The following is a 12,551-nucleotide window of genomic DNA, read 5'->3' as shown; positions in this document are numbered from 1 at the left end:
AGAGGCGCTGAAGTGAAAGGTACAGCCATGGCCAGAACCACGGTACTGACACAGAGCTGGGAGTAGGAGAAGAAATATCCAGAACGGTGCTTTCTTCTCCCACTCTAACATCCTGCTGGTGCCTCTGTGGAGGTCCCAGCTAGATGTCAGAGGGCAAGGGAGCCCAGGGTATGTTGTCCATATGGGTAGAGAAGGGTGGAGAGTGGACCTGGAAGGGCAAAGGGAAAATGACCAGCACACTCTTGATTGCTTTATGCTGGGGGCCTTCTGCCTCATCTAGCAGCATATCCCTAGCCTCAGTCCAGGTGGTTGTGACCTGTTCGGAGAAGGATGGTGGCAAAGTAGTCCAACTTCTTGGCCAGCCTCTCTCTGTCACCACTCTCCCACAAGTAACCCCTGACACTACCCTTTCAGTCTCAACAAATACAGTTAAGGCGAATCAGTTGTGATTTCTTTCAGCTTCCTATTCAAACCTGTAGGTATCCACACCCAGATTTCCTTCACTTCTCCAGGCTGTGTTGCAGGCAGCCTCTCCACCCGTGCATTACCCAGCCCATCATGACTCCCAGAGCATCACTCCGTCATCCTTCCCTTCTTTGTTTCGACAGTCCTTCCTGCTCTCTCTTCCCTCTTAGCCTATACACATGTCCAAGTTTCTACTGCCTTAAAAACTAACAAAGAGCCTCTACCTCCTTCTACCTCTAGTGCTTGTCCTTTTTCTCCTCCTCATCCCATCCAAAATTCTTGAAAAGATATGTATGAGTTAGGGTTCTTTGGCTGCAAGCAACAGAGACTGACTTGTGAGCTTAAGCAAGAAAGAAATTGATTAGAAGGAAATGAGGGTGGCACGCAAGATGGAGGGAGAGACTGAAGAGCCCCGCTTCTGAAAGGACTTGAACCAGGGCAGTGGCAGGGATGGAGACAGCAGGAAGGAATAACAGTTTCCTCAGGGCTCTGGCTGCCGCATGAATCAGCTCCAACCAGGTTCCAGCAGCAGGTCACGTAAGCTCACGATTCAAATTCCAGGGAGAGCCTCTGATTGGTGCGGCTTGAGTCACGTGGCCTCCTCTTGGCCTGTGGACAGCTGGGCATCCTGACGGACAGTCTCATGGAATCGTATCTGGTAGGCCAAGGGTGGTTACTCAGAGAAAAATCCGGGAGCTGTTATAGACGAGGGGGAAATGGATGCTGGGCAGGCAGAAACAATGGATGTCTGCGACGAGGAGCACTCCTGCTCACCAGCCCAGCCTTCATCTCCTATCTGAGCCTCAACTCACTGAAACCATTTGCACTGAGCTTGTGGGTGACCTTCTCTTGCCAAATCCAAGGACATTTTTCAGTCTTTATCTGACTCCATTGACCAGTACCTCTCTCTTGGAAAATCTTTCCTCCCTTGGCTTCAGCATAACAAATCGATCTGCAAAACTTAGTGTTTCAGAATGACAGACATTTATTATCTAATAGTTTCTATGAGTCCGGAATCCATGAGCGGCTTAGCGGAGGGGTTGTGATCTTGTCTGAAGGCTCGGGTTGTGTGTGTGGGGGATATAGCATGCCATAGTTTCCCCAGCGTGGGTGATCCAACAAAGGGATCAGGGAAGGGAAGGAGAGAGAGGAGAGAAGGGAAAAAAGATGTGCAAGCATGCACAGAAGTTGTGGTCTTTTTATAACCTAATCTTGGAAGTTACAACCCATCACTTCTGCTATAGTCTGTTCATGAGAAGTGAGTCGCTAAGTCCAGGCCTCACTCACAGGGAGGGCATAACACAAGGCAGGAGGCAGGGGTCACTGGGTGCCTCTTAGAGGCTGCCTACCACAGCTTCCATGACCTAGCATATTCATTGTTCTTCTTCCTCCCTGACTGCTTCTTCTCTGGTCCATGTAGGGACTCCTCTTCCTCTGCACATCTTTGAAATGTGGCTCTTCCCCAGGCTCCTTTCTTGGCCCATAGCTCTTCTCATTCTGCATGGTCTTCCTGAGAGACCTCATCCAGCCACATGATTTTGGCTATCACCAGTATGCTGATGATGTCCAAAACTTCAGCCCAGACCCTCTCCGTGATACTGCACATGAATATATCCTAATATTGACCGCAGAGCCAATATAGACTGCTGGATCCAGCACATGTCCCGTGGGCACCTCAGACATCAGAGGTTCCGAAAAGAACCTCTTTGAATAAGCTCTGTGCCTCCTCGTATTTTCTCCTGTCTCAATGAATGGCACCTCCATCCACCCAGTCCTTCAGGGGAGAAACACGGCCGTCACGCTTGGCACCACCCTCTCCCTCCCCCTCACATCCAAACATAAAGCCTTGCTGACTTGATTTACCTCAAGGTTTTTCAAACCAGTCACCTGCTCTGTATGGCTAATAATAATGTCACAATATCAGCCTTTAGCTCCTCTTGCTTGGGTTATTGCAACAGCTTCCTGGTTTTTCTTGCCTCTACTCTTGCCCTCTCAAAAAACACAGAGCTGCCCTTGATGAAAACCCCCATGGCCTCTGAGATCAAAAGATTCTTAATGATAGGGCCCCATCCAGCCTTTCCAGCAGCATCTTTCTGTCACAGTTTATACGGTAGCAAACCCACTGCCTGCCTGCATACCACCTGCTCTTCCTCACATGCATGCTTTTGCTCATACTGTCCTCTCTGATTTTAATGCCCCTCCAACTTCAGGAGAACTATTTCCCCTTTAAGACTCAAGAAAAATTTCCCAGGCTGGTATTGTGTCCCAGCACACCACATTGTTTTGATTTATTGATGTGCTTGGTCTCTCCTACTGGACCATGAACTCTTGAGGGCAGGAACTGTATTCTCTCCCTCTTGGCATCCCTAGCACCTTCCATGGAGGTCGTACTTATATTGGTACTCCAGCTGTGCATATTAAATGCATGAATGTATAAACGGGAGATTTATGATAGCCTAGGATTTATGAAATGGTTCTTTCTAAAAAAAAAAAAAAAAAAGCTTTATTTTTTTTAAGTAATCTGTACACCCAACGTGAGGCTTGAACTCGGAGATCAAGAGTTGCATGCTCTACCGACTGAGCCAGCCAGGCGCCCCCTATGAAATGGTTCTTGAAGTCAAATTGAAGTTAGCCAGGGGGAGAAGAGGGGGAAGGACATTCCAGTTATAGAGAACTGAATGTGCAAAGGGTAGGAAGTTGGAGGAAGCCAATTCAAGGAAGTGGTGCTGGTCTGGTTTGGTTGGCGTATACAGTGCGTAGTGGGTGCTGACTGGAGCAGGAGGGGAGCCCTGAAAAACTGGCTAAGGAAGGTTTCGGCTTTCATCCTGTTGGCAACAGGGAGCCCTGAAAGAGTTTGAAGCAGGGAGTGATTTCATCAAAGCCATGTTGTAGAAAGATCGCCCCAGTGGCCAGTTGTGGAAGATGGACTAGAAAGGGCAGGACTGGAGGCTGGGAGGCCAGGTGGGAAGCAGGTGCATCAGGCTGAGGAGGAGGCGTGGAGGCCTGAATGAGGACCTGAAGGCAGGAGTCACTGGAAGAGAAGAGGGGATAGATTTGAGAAATACGTTGAAACCTATGAAATTGCTGTTTTGTAAGAAAAAGCCGGTGTTGACTACTGGCAATTTTTATATGGCTCATCTTAATATTAAGGAGGTAAATGAACTGGATGGGACTTTGAGTCTGACTTGGAGGTGAATGTGACAAAGAGGCTGTCAAGGCTGGGGACCATTTTTCTGACTTGATTGCTGGATCGGATGGAGGTGCAAGTATGGGGAGAGGAAACCCACATGAGGTTGGGGGTGGGGCATGGTGGGGAAGGCTGTGTGTTCAGGTTGGACATTTTGATTTTGAGGTGCCTTTGAGACCTCCAGGAGGTGGCTGGATATCTGGGTCTGAAGCTTAGGCGAGAGGGATAAGATGGAGAAATATCTGGGTTTACCAGCTTAGAGAAGGCATTTGTGGAAGGGGAAAATTCACCCTGAGAGAGCAGCTGAGACAGAGCAGGAGAACCAAGAGAGTGAGCTTTCTTAGATGCAAAGAGGATTTTTAAAAGATGGTTGTGCCCATGTGCTGTGGACAAGGCAAGTCACATAGGACTGAGAAGCGCCTGTTGGATTTACTAAGGAGGCAGTCAGGGAAGGGGACAGTGAAGGCAGTGGATGGGAGTGGGCTGGATGGGCCCTGGAGGGGCAGAGACTAGGCCTGGCTTTGGGACTGTCCCTTCATCCTCAGTAATGCATGGCTCTAGCCACCAGGGGGCAGTGGCCACACGGAATCCCGGTTGGAGCGATTTACTGTGACCAGCCAGCTTGTGGGGTTGTTGTGGGCTGTGGCAGAGATTAGGGGGTTGACCCATTGCAGAGGCTGTTTCCTAGGGGGAGGGAGGTCCTGATGTGAAGGGTGTAGGGAAGAAGTTCTAGAAGGGCAGAGGAAGGAAGTCCTTTTTGTGAGGTAGACCGGCAGATTCACAATCCCCAGTCCTGTGTTGCAGTTTCCCTCTTGTGGGCCTTTGGGGCTGCAGGGGTCTTATTCAACAAGGTACTCCCAGCAGTCGTGGGGTTTGTATTTTGGACCTCGATTTTCTCTACTCTCATTAGTTCCACTTTGCATTCTGGGCTTGAAGACACACTGAACTTTTGGAGCTCCTGGCTGGCTCAGTCGGTGGAGCGCGTGATTCTCGAACGCCGGGTTGTGAGTTTGAGCCCCACGTCGGGTATAGAGATTACTTAAAAATAAAATCTTAAAAAAAAAAAAGACATACTGAACTTTTTCCAGTTCTCACCTGCTTCCATGTGAAAGTCCCTCCTCCATGGAAATGTCTCGCCACTCACTGCTATCCTTCAGGTCGTATCTCAGGCATCACCTCCTCCTGGAAGCCCTCTCTCTCTGTCCCCTCTACCTTCTCTTGGTTCCTACAGAGTACTGAGTGTTCCCTATCTTGAGTCTTAATGTTCTGGCTTATAATTGCTTATTTATTTACTTATTTTTGGTCAGTTTTATTGCGGTATAATTTAAATACAGCATTTACTAGTTCTGAGTGTATGATGAGCGCCCCCCCCGCCGCCCAACACACACACACACACACACACACACACACACACACACAGACACACAGACTCATGTAACCACCACCACAATCATGACGCAAAACTGCCCATTACCCCACAAGTCCCCTCCTACTCGCAGCATTTCCAACCACTGATCTGCTTTTTGGTTGCTATAGTTTTGCTCTGGGTAGAATTTCCTGTAAATGGGATCCTACAGTATGTAGTCTTATGTGTCCAGCTTCTCTCCCTTTGCTCTGGGATTTATCTGTGTTGCTGCCTCTGTTGTCTATCTCCCCCCAGACCAGGTCTCTGTGAGGGCAGAGTTGTGCCTCGGTCATCTTTGTGTCTTCAACTCACAGCAAAGTACTAGGACACACTAGCACTCGGTAGATGTTTTCTTAAATGGAACTGAATTGAATGTTCTGGGAGAGACCACCTAGGAGAGCCTCTGGACCTTGGATGCGCATAAGGCAGGGCTCATCTGCCAGGTGCCCGTGGCCTTCACGTCTTCAAGTCGCCCTCCAGCTGCTCCTCCACTTGCCCTGGACTTTTCTAGTCTATAAGTCCTTGCTCCTCTGCCCCTTGCTTCGTGCCTCCACCTGGTCCTCTGTCCCCCTCTCCTGCCCACCCCAGCTTTCTTCTGGCCTTTGGAAGTCCCCACCATTGAGCCCTGGCCTCCCTGAGTCTGCCAGTCCCTCAGCTCTCCTCCCACCTCCTGTGGGACCCACCCCCTTCAGATGCCTCTAAGCCTCGGCCTGACGTGTTCTGTGTACCTCTTTCTCTGGGCCTCAGGGGCCCCTCTCTCCTGAGCGCCTTTTAGGATGCTGGTGGCAGCTGGCTGTCCCATTCTGGGGAGCTACATTATGGTTTCTCTTCCCTTTTCTCCTCTGTTTCCTGCCATTCCCCTTCATCCCCCACTCAGACACCTTCCCTGAGAGACCCTTGGGGGAATCTCTAAATTTTGTACAGACCAGAAAAACCTCTCTCTCTCTCTCTCTCTTATTTCCTTCCCTTGCCTCCCTCCCTCCATCCCTGGGCCCCTTCCTTTTCTTGGCACCTTCCTCCGTATTCTTCTTTCTCCAGTGGGTCCTACTCGCCTCCCTTTCTCCTGCCAGCCTCCCTCTTCCTCCCAACCCATTCTCCTCCTTCCTCACATACCCTCTCCCACTGCTTCCATCCTTGGGGCCCCTTTCCTCATTCCCTAGGCCCCATTCCAGTGCTGAGTCTTTTTTTCTTTCCCTCTTCTTGTCCACTTCCCTCCTCCTTCTCCCAGTGTGCTCCTCCCCCTCTGTGTGCCTCAATTTCTCTTACCTTACCCCCTTTATCCTCAGGTTGTAAGGGAGATGCAAGACTGGGGACCCAGACACAAAGATGTCTACACACGCAAACTCACACAGAGAGGTGGCCACAGATGCATGGACAGACACATTGCATGAGTGAACATGTGCATCCATCTAGACGTGCATTCAGATGTACACACACGATTAAGAGTATCCATAGCTTACAATATATTTTTTAAGATTTTATTTGAGAGTGAGAGAAGGAAGGAACAGCTGCAGAGGGAGAGGGAGAAGCAAGCTCCCCACTGAGCAGGGAGCCCAACGTGGGTCTCGATCCCAGGACCCCACGATCATGACCTGAGCCAAAGGCAGACGCTTAACGGATGGAGCCACCCAGGCGCCCCGATAGCTTACAATATATTGCACTTAGTATACACCAGGTACTGTTATTTGTACACCTGCTGCACACCCATCCCCAGATATGGCCTCACCTAGATCCGCATGCCTGCACGCTCCTCACAGGAATCCAGTACTTCTGGAATTGGGGCTCCTTCAGAAGCAGGGGGAACACGCACGTTCTCCCCGTGTTGTGTGCAGTGTACCGTGTACATCTTTGTGTGTGCTTGGTGGCTGCCTCAAGCCTTGTGGGGTCCTGACTCAGGGCTGCGTGTGGAGCCCTTGAGAGCAGTTAGGGCAACCTGCCCCCACGGCTCGCTTGAGACTCCTTCTGGATCTGCCTGTGCTGTGTCAGCGGCGTAAGCCGCTGCTTCACAGGGGTATTCTGGATAATTAAAAGGCGCCTTTCATATATCAGCAGCAGACCACCAGCGTCTGATAAGGACTTCGCATGTATCCAGTCAACGTTTTTGGATCATTAACCTCAGTACTTGAGTGCTTAATGTGAACTCATCATATATATAATTATTTCCTACTTGCTCATTCTTGGAGGGGAGAAGCTCCCACCATGTTCGGGTCCTTTTAGGTGCTGGGGGTGAGCTAGAGAATGGGATCTTCTTGGCCTTAGTCCCGGCCCGGAGCTTCCCTTCTAACAGGCTTCAGGGTGTTGGTGCACACACAATGGGGTGCTCCGGACTCTGTTGGGTATACTCATCGCAGGCTCCACTGGTCCTTCTTGGTCCTTCCATGGCGGGCTGCTCCTGTGTTATCATTACACACACCCCTTTTGAGTTCCCTCCTCATTATTGGGACCCCTGTGCCTTTGTAGGCAAACAGGGTGGGTATTTGTTATATTTATTTGTGTACTGTGCACTCTGTGGGTCTCCAGAACCTGCTCATGGTGTCTGTCATGTTCACACCAGGGAGGTCCTAATATTTAGGTGTGCGCCTACTTTCTAGGCACGAGCCATAGGGTACTTCCTGCGTTTATTTACATGGTGCACACATAGTGTGGGTCCCGGGCAGCTGCTTGTTATGTGGTTCCGTGTCCCTTATGTTCATGCCCTATAGGTCCTATGTGCCTAGTTTGTGTGCAGGCGGGACAGGCGTTTCCTGTATTGATTTGTGTTGTGCACAAGCATGTGGAGTCTGGGGCCCTGCTCTGTATGGGGGTATTATTAAGTGGTTCCACAGCTCATGCATGTGCTGCCTAAATCCCCGTACCTACTTTGTATGCACACGGGATAGGTATTTCTTGCATTTACCTGTGTTGTGCACACAGTGTGGGTCCCAAGAGGCTGCGGAGTACAGGGATTAGGAGGTAGTTCCGAGTCTGTTCTGCGCCGCACATGTCCCGTGTACTTACTTTGTACGCCCGCGGGGTAGGTGTTTCCTGTATTTATTTCTGTTCCGCGCTTGCAGTGTAGGTCCCTGGAGCCTTCTCTGTACACGTGGGCAGTCGGTGATTCTCGTGTTTCTCTCACACACATGTCACCAGGGTCCCGCGTGCCCCCGCAGTCCTTGCGGGGCAGCAGCGGGGTGGGTAACAAAGCGGCGTCGGGCAGCTGCGGCCGCGGAGCCGAGACTCCGCGATGCTCCTCCTCCTCCCTCCCCCAAGCCCCGTCAGGTCTGGGTACCACTTGCAGCCCCATCCTCCTCCCCGCAGCGCAGCGCCCCCCTCTGACTTGGGGCGGGAGCCACGTGCCCTCCCCAGACCCGGAGCTGACCTTCCCTTGCCCAGGGTTCCTTCCCCCTCAGTCCCGCTTTCCTTCCTCTCCCTCTGGGCCTTACTGTGCCTGGCACAGGGCTGGTGCTCACTGAGCGGATACTCCCCTTCTTCCTCCCCTCCCCTCCTTATCCCTGGTGTTCTCGTGGGTTTTTTTTCCCCCTCACCTGCTCTCTCCCTGTGGGTGCTCCCCTAGACCCAGTTGTCACTCTCCTGGTCTGCTCTGCCCCCAGTCTGCCCCGTTCTGCCTTCCCTAGGCTCTGTCTCTTTGTCCCCCCTCCTCTTACAAGTCTTAGTTTCAATTTCTGATTCTTCATTTGTCTCTTGCTGTCTCTGTCTTGTATCTCCCCATGGATCTCTGTCCACCAGAGAGCCTCTTCTGGTGTCTGTCTGTCTCCGTCTCACCATTTCTCTGTCTCCTTTGGTGTCTCCTTCCCTGTCTCCTGCAGTCTCTGTCCCTGTCTCTGTGTTTCTCTGCTCAGCGCTTTGACTCTCAAAATCTCTGTCTTTGCTTTCTGTCTCTCACTGTCTCTGTCTCTTTTTCTGTCTTGGCCTCTGTGTCTCTCTGTGTCTCTTTTTGCACATTTCCTTCTTTCTTTCTGTTTCTTAGTTTCTCTTTCAAAATCCCTATTTCTCTGTGTTTCTGTCTACCTCTCACTAATATATCTCCTTGTCTGCCTCTGTCTCTCTGTCTCTCGCTCTCTCTCTCTCTCTGTGCCTTCTTCCCTGCCTCTATCCCCGTATCTTTTGGTCTCTGCCCATGTCTTTCTGGCTTTGCTCCCCCCCCCCAACGGCTCTTTTTTCATACTCCCTGATTCTGCATGTCTCTCTTATCTCCATGTCTATCTCTCTGTGCCTGTCTCTCTGTCTCTGTCTTCCTGTCTCTGTATCTCTCCAACTCTGAATGTAGCTCTTTCTCCTATCTCTGATTCTTGCATGTCTATGTCTCTTATTCCTGCATCTATCTCTTTGACTCTCTCTTTCTTTATATGTCTGTATCTGTAGATATAGATATATAACTCTATCACCTGTCTGTGTGTCTGCTTCTCTGTGGCTGTCTTTCTGGTCCTTCATCTCTTTTCTCTCTGCATGGACCTCTTCTCCTTATCTCTTTGTCTCTGAGTGTCTCTGTAATTCTTGGTGCCTCTCTGCTTTTGTGCCCCCATTTGCTGCTCCCCACCTCTCTTTCTCACCCCCTGCACCGAGCCTGTGTTTATGTTTCCGTGTGTCTCTGACATCTCTCTGCCTCTGTTAGTCTCTCCCTGCCTCCGTGTCTCCTGTACCACTGTCTCTCCCCTCTCGCTTTCCTCCCTGTCTCTGTGTCTCCTGTGTCTCTTTGGGGTCTCTTTGAGGTCTCTCCCTGCCTTTGAGTCTCTCTCTGTTCCGCACCCCTCTCTCTCTGTCCCTGGGTCTATATGTTTCTGTGTGTCTCTGTGTATCTCTGTGTCTCTGTCTCTGGGCATCTCTTTGTCTCTATGAGTCTTTCCCTACCTCTGTGTCCTCTGTGCTCCTGGCCCTCTCCCCTCTCCCTTTTCTCTCTGTCTCTGGATGTCTCTCTATCCGTGGGTATCTCTGTGCCTCAGGGTCTCTCTCTGCCTTTGAGTCCCCCTCTGCTCCCCGCCTTCTCCCTTTCCACTCTGTCTCTTTCTGTGTCTCTGTGTCTCTTTGTGTCTCTGTGTATCTCTGTGCGTCTCTGGGCTTCTCCTTGTCTCGGTGTCCCCCTCTACTCCCCGCCCGTCTCCCCTCTCTCTGTCGCTGCGTCTCTGTCTGTCTCAGCCCATCTCTGCGTATCTCTGAGTCGCTCCGTCTCTGCGTGTCTCTGTGTCTCTGCGGGTCTCGGGCCTCTCCCTGCCTCCGTGTCCCCTGCGCTCCCCGCCCTCTCCCTCTCCCTCTCTCCCCCCTCGCTCTCTCGCTCGCGCTCTCTCTCTGAGCATCCTTGGGCCCGGGGTTGCCATGGGGACAAGGTGGGAGCCGGGGATGGCGCGCGCCTGGGCTCGCGCCGGCAGCTCAGGCGAGGAGCAGCGGCCAGAGCAGCGCCAGCAGCAGGCAGCGAGCGGGCGCGGGAGCGGGAGCGGGAGCGGGGGTAGCGTTGGCGGCGGCGGCTCCTCCTCGGCCATCCCCTCGGAGCCGTGCAGCTGACGCGCATGGCGAAGACAGCGGCGCCTACCGATGGGAGCAGCGGTAAGGCAAGACGGCGCGGCGCAGCCGGGCGGGCGGGCGGGCGGGCGGGCGGGCGGCGGGCAGCCTCCTCCTCTCCCCAGCTCGCCTGCGCGCCCGCCCGCCCGCCCTCCCTTCCTCCCTCTCCCCTCGCAGCCCCTGCCCGCCCGCCCGCGCCGCGCTCGCCCTTCCATTTAAAAATCTTTAAAACTTTGCATATTAATATCTGCGCTTTGCATAATCTGACCCGCGCTTTATTGATTGCAAGAAGCTTAATGCAGCCGGCTCGGCCTATTGCAGAGAGCTCTCCGGGCGGGAGCCGGGCGGGCGCCGCTCGCTCCGCACCGCGCTCGGGCTGCCCGCCGCCGCTGCGGCCCCGGCCCTCTCGCCTCCCTCCGGGCGCCCGGCGTCGGGGCTTTGCCCCCGGCTGGATATTTTTATTATTTGGGGGCGAGGGGGGTGGCTTGCTGTCGGTGGCGGCGAGGGATCCAAAGGAGATGTGCGTGGTTGGTGGTGGGGGGGAGGGATGGGAAGAAATGGGGACGGAGAGGAGGTGAAGAGGGAGAGAAAATGGGGAGAAGGGGCAAGAAGGATGGGGAAAGGAGAGGCGTGGGGCGGGAGGCCGTAGAGAGGAGAGAGCCCAGTGACTGAGGACGGAGCCGAGAGGACGGAGGAGCGAGCGGAGATAGAGAAGAGAAAGGAGGGAGGCGAGAGCAGCGCCGAGAGAGAGAAAGAGCCGACGGCCGGGAGCTGGCGACGGAGACCAGGCGGTGGGCGCTTCGTCGCTGCCCCCTCCAGGCAAAAAATAAAGAAAAAGAGAAAAACACTAATACCAATAAAAAGCCGATGAAAATAAAACACATCGCAGCTGGGGCCATCGTATACAAAAAGGAGCGAGTGCAGAGAAGAGAGGCGAGGTGGCATCCGCTCCCGGCTGGCTTGGGCGCTTTGGAGAGGCTCCCCGGGCTGGGCGGGATCCCCATTTTTGACCCTGCATTTGGGGAAGGGGCGACTGTGGAGAAAATGAGGCGAGAGGGGGTCAGGGCTGGTGGTGGTGCCGCCTGCTTTTTTTTTCTTTTCTTTTTTTTTTTTTTTCCTTTCCTGGGGGTGTGGGGGCCGGTTTAGTGTGATGATGGTGAGGATATTGGTTGCTGATGCTGTCTGAAGCTCCGAAGCAAGCAGGGTGCATGGGGGGGAGAGGTAAGAGGGCATGGGGGACCAGAACGGGCTGGGGGTGTAAATGAGGGGCAAGAGAAAGAAACGGGGTGCTCTGGACTGCCGGCAGGGTAGAAGATGGGAGAGGGAGCAGCTGGGATGGGGCGCGGAGAGGCGGCGGCATTTCTGGTAGGAGGAGAGGTGGGAGCGGAGCTCCAGGGCCGGGGAGTGATGTTGGGGAGCTAGGGTGCACCCCTCAGCTCTCTGGGCAAAGTCTGTAACTTGGGGAACCCCTCTGGCGGCCTCCTCCTGCCTCTGTGCCCCCTTCTCTTTTCTTCCTCTCCTGTCCTCTCTCTGCCTGCTTTTCCTCCATCCCCTTGCCGGTTCTCTTTCTCCCTGTTTTCCAGTTTGTCTCTTCCTTCTCTCAATAAAAGCTTTCTCCTCCCCATTCAGTTTTTCTTTTTTCCCTATCTTCTTTCTCTCCACCCCTTCCTTTCTTTTTCTCTCCTTTTTCCCTTCCCCCTTTCCCCTTTTCTTTCATTCTTCCTCCCTGCCACTCATTTTCCCTGCTGCCCTGTCCTTTCTATCCCCTCCCTCAGTTTCATTTATGCATCACTTTGGTAGCATTGGCCTTGAGCAGGGTGCCAGGGAGAGGGGCTCTGTGCAAAGACAATCCCCCGCGTTCCCACCACAGTCTAACCCCATTCCATACCCCCCAAGTATTTCTCCTGTCTTTTTTCCCTGCTGGGGGCCTGGGTCTGCCCTGGGGTTCTAGCGCCACCCCCTATTTCCTCTGGCTTCCTAGAGAAGTCCCACTGGATGCTC

The sequence above is a fragment of the Phoca vitulina genome, unplaced genomic scaffold (genome assembly GCF_004348235.1).
Source record: "Phoca vitulina isolate PV1807 unplaced genomic scaffold, GSC_HSeal_1.0 scaffold52, whole genome shotgun sequence".
Classification (NCBI taxonomy): Eukaryota; Metazoa; Chordata; class Mammalia; order Carnivora; family Phocidae; genus Phoca; species Phoca vitulina.
The sequence above is the reverse complement of the archived record's forward strand: the minus strand, read 5'-3'. Positions refer to the sequence as shown.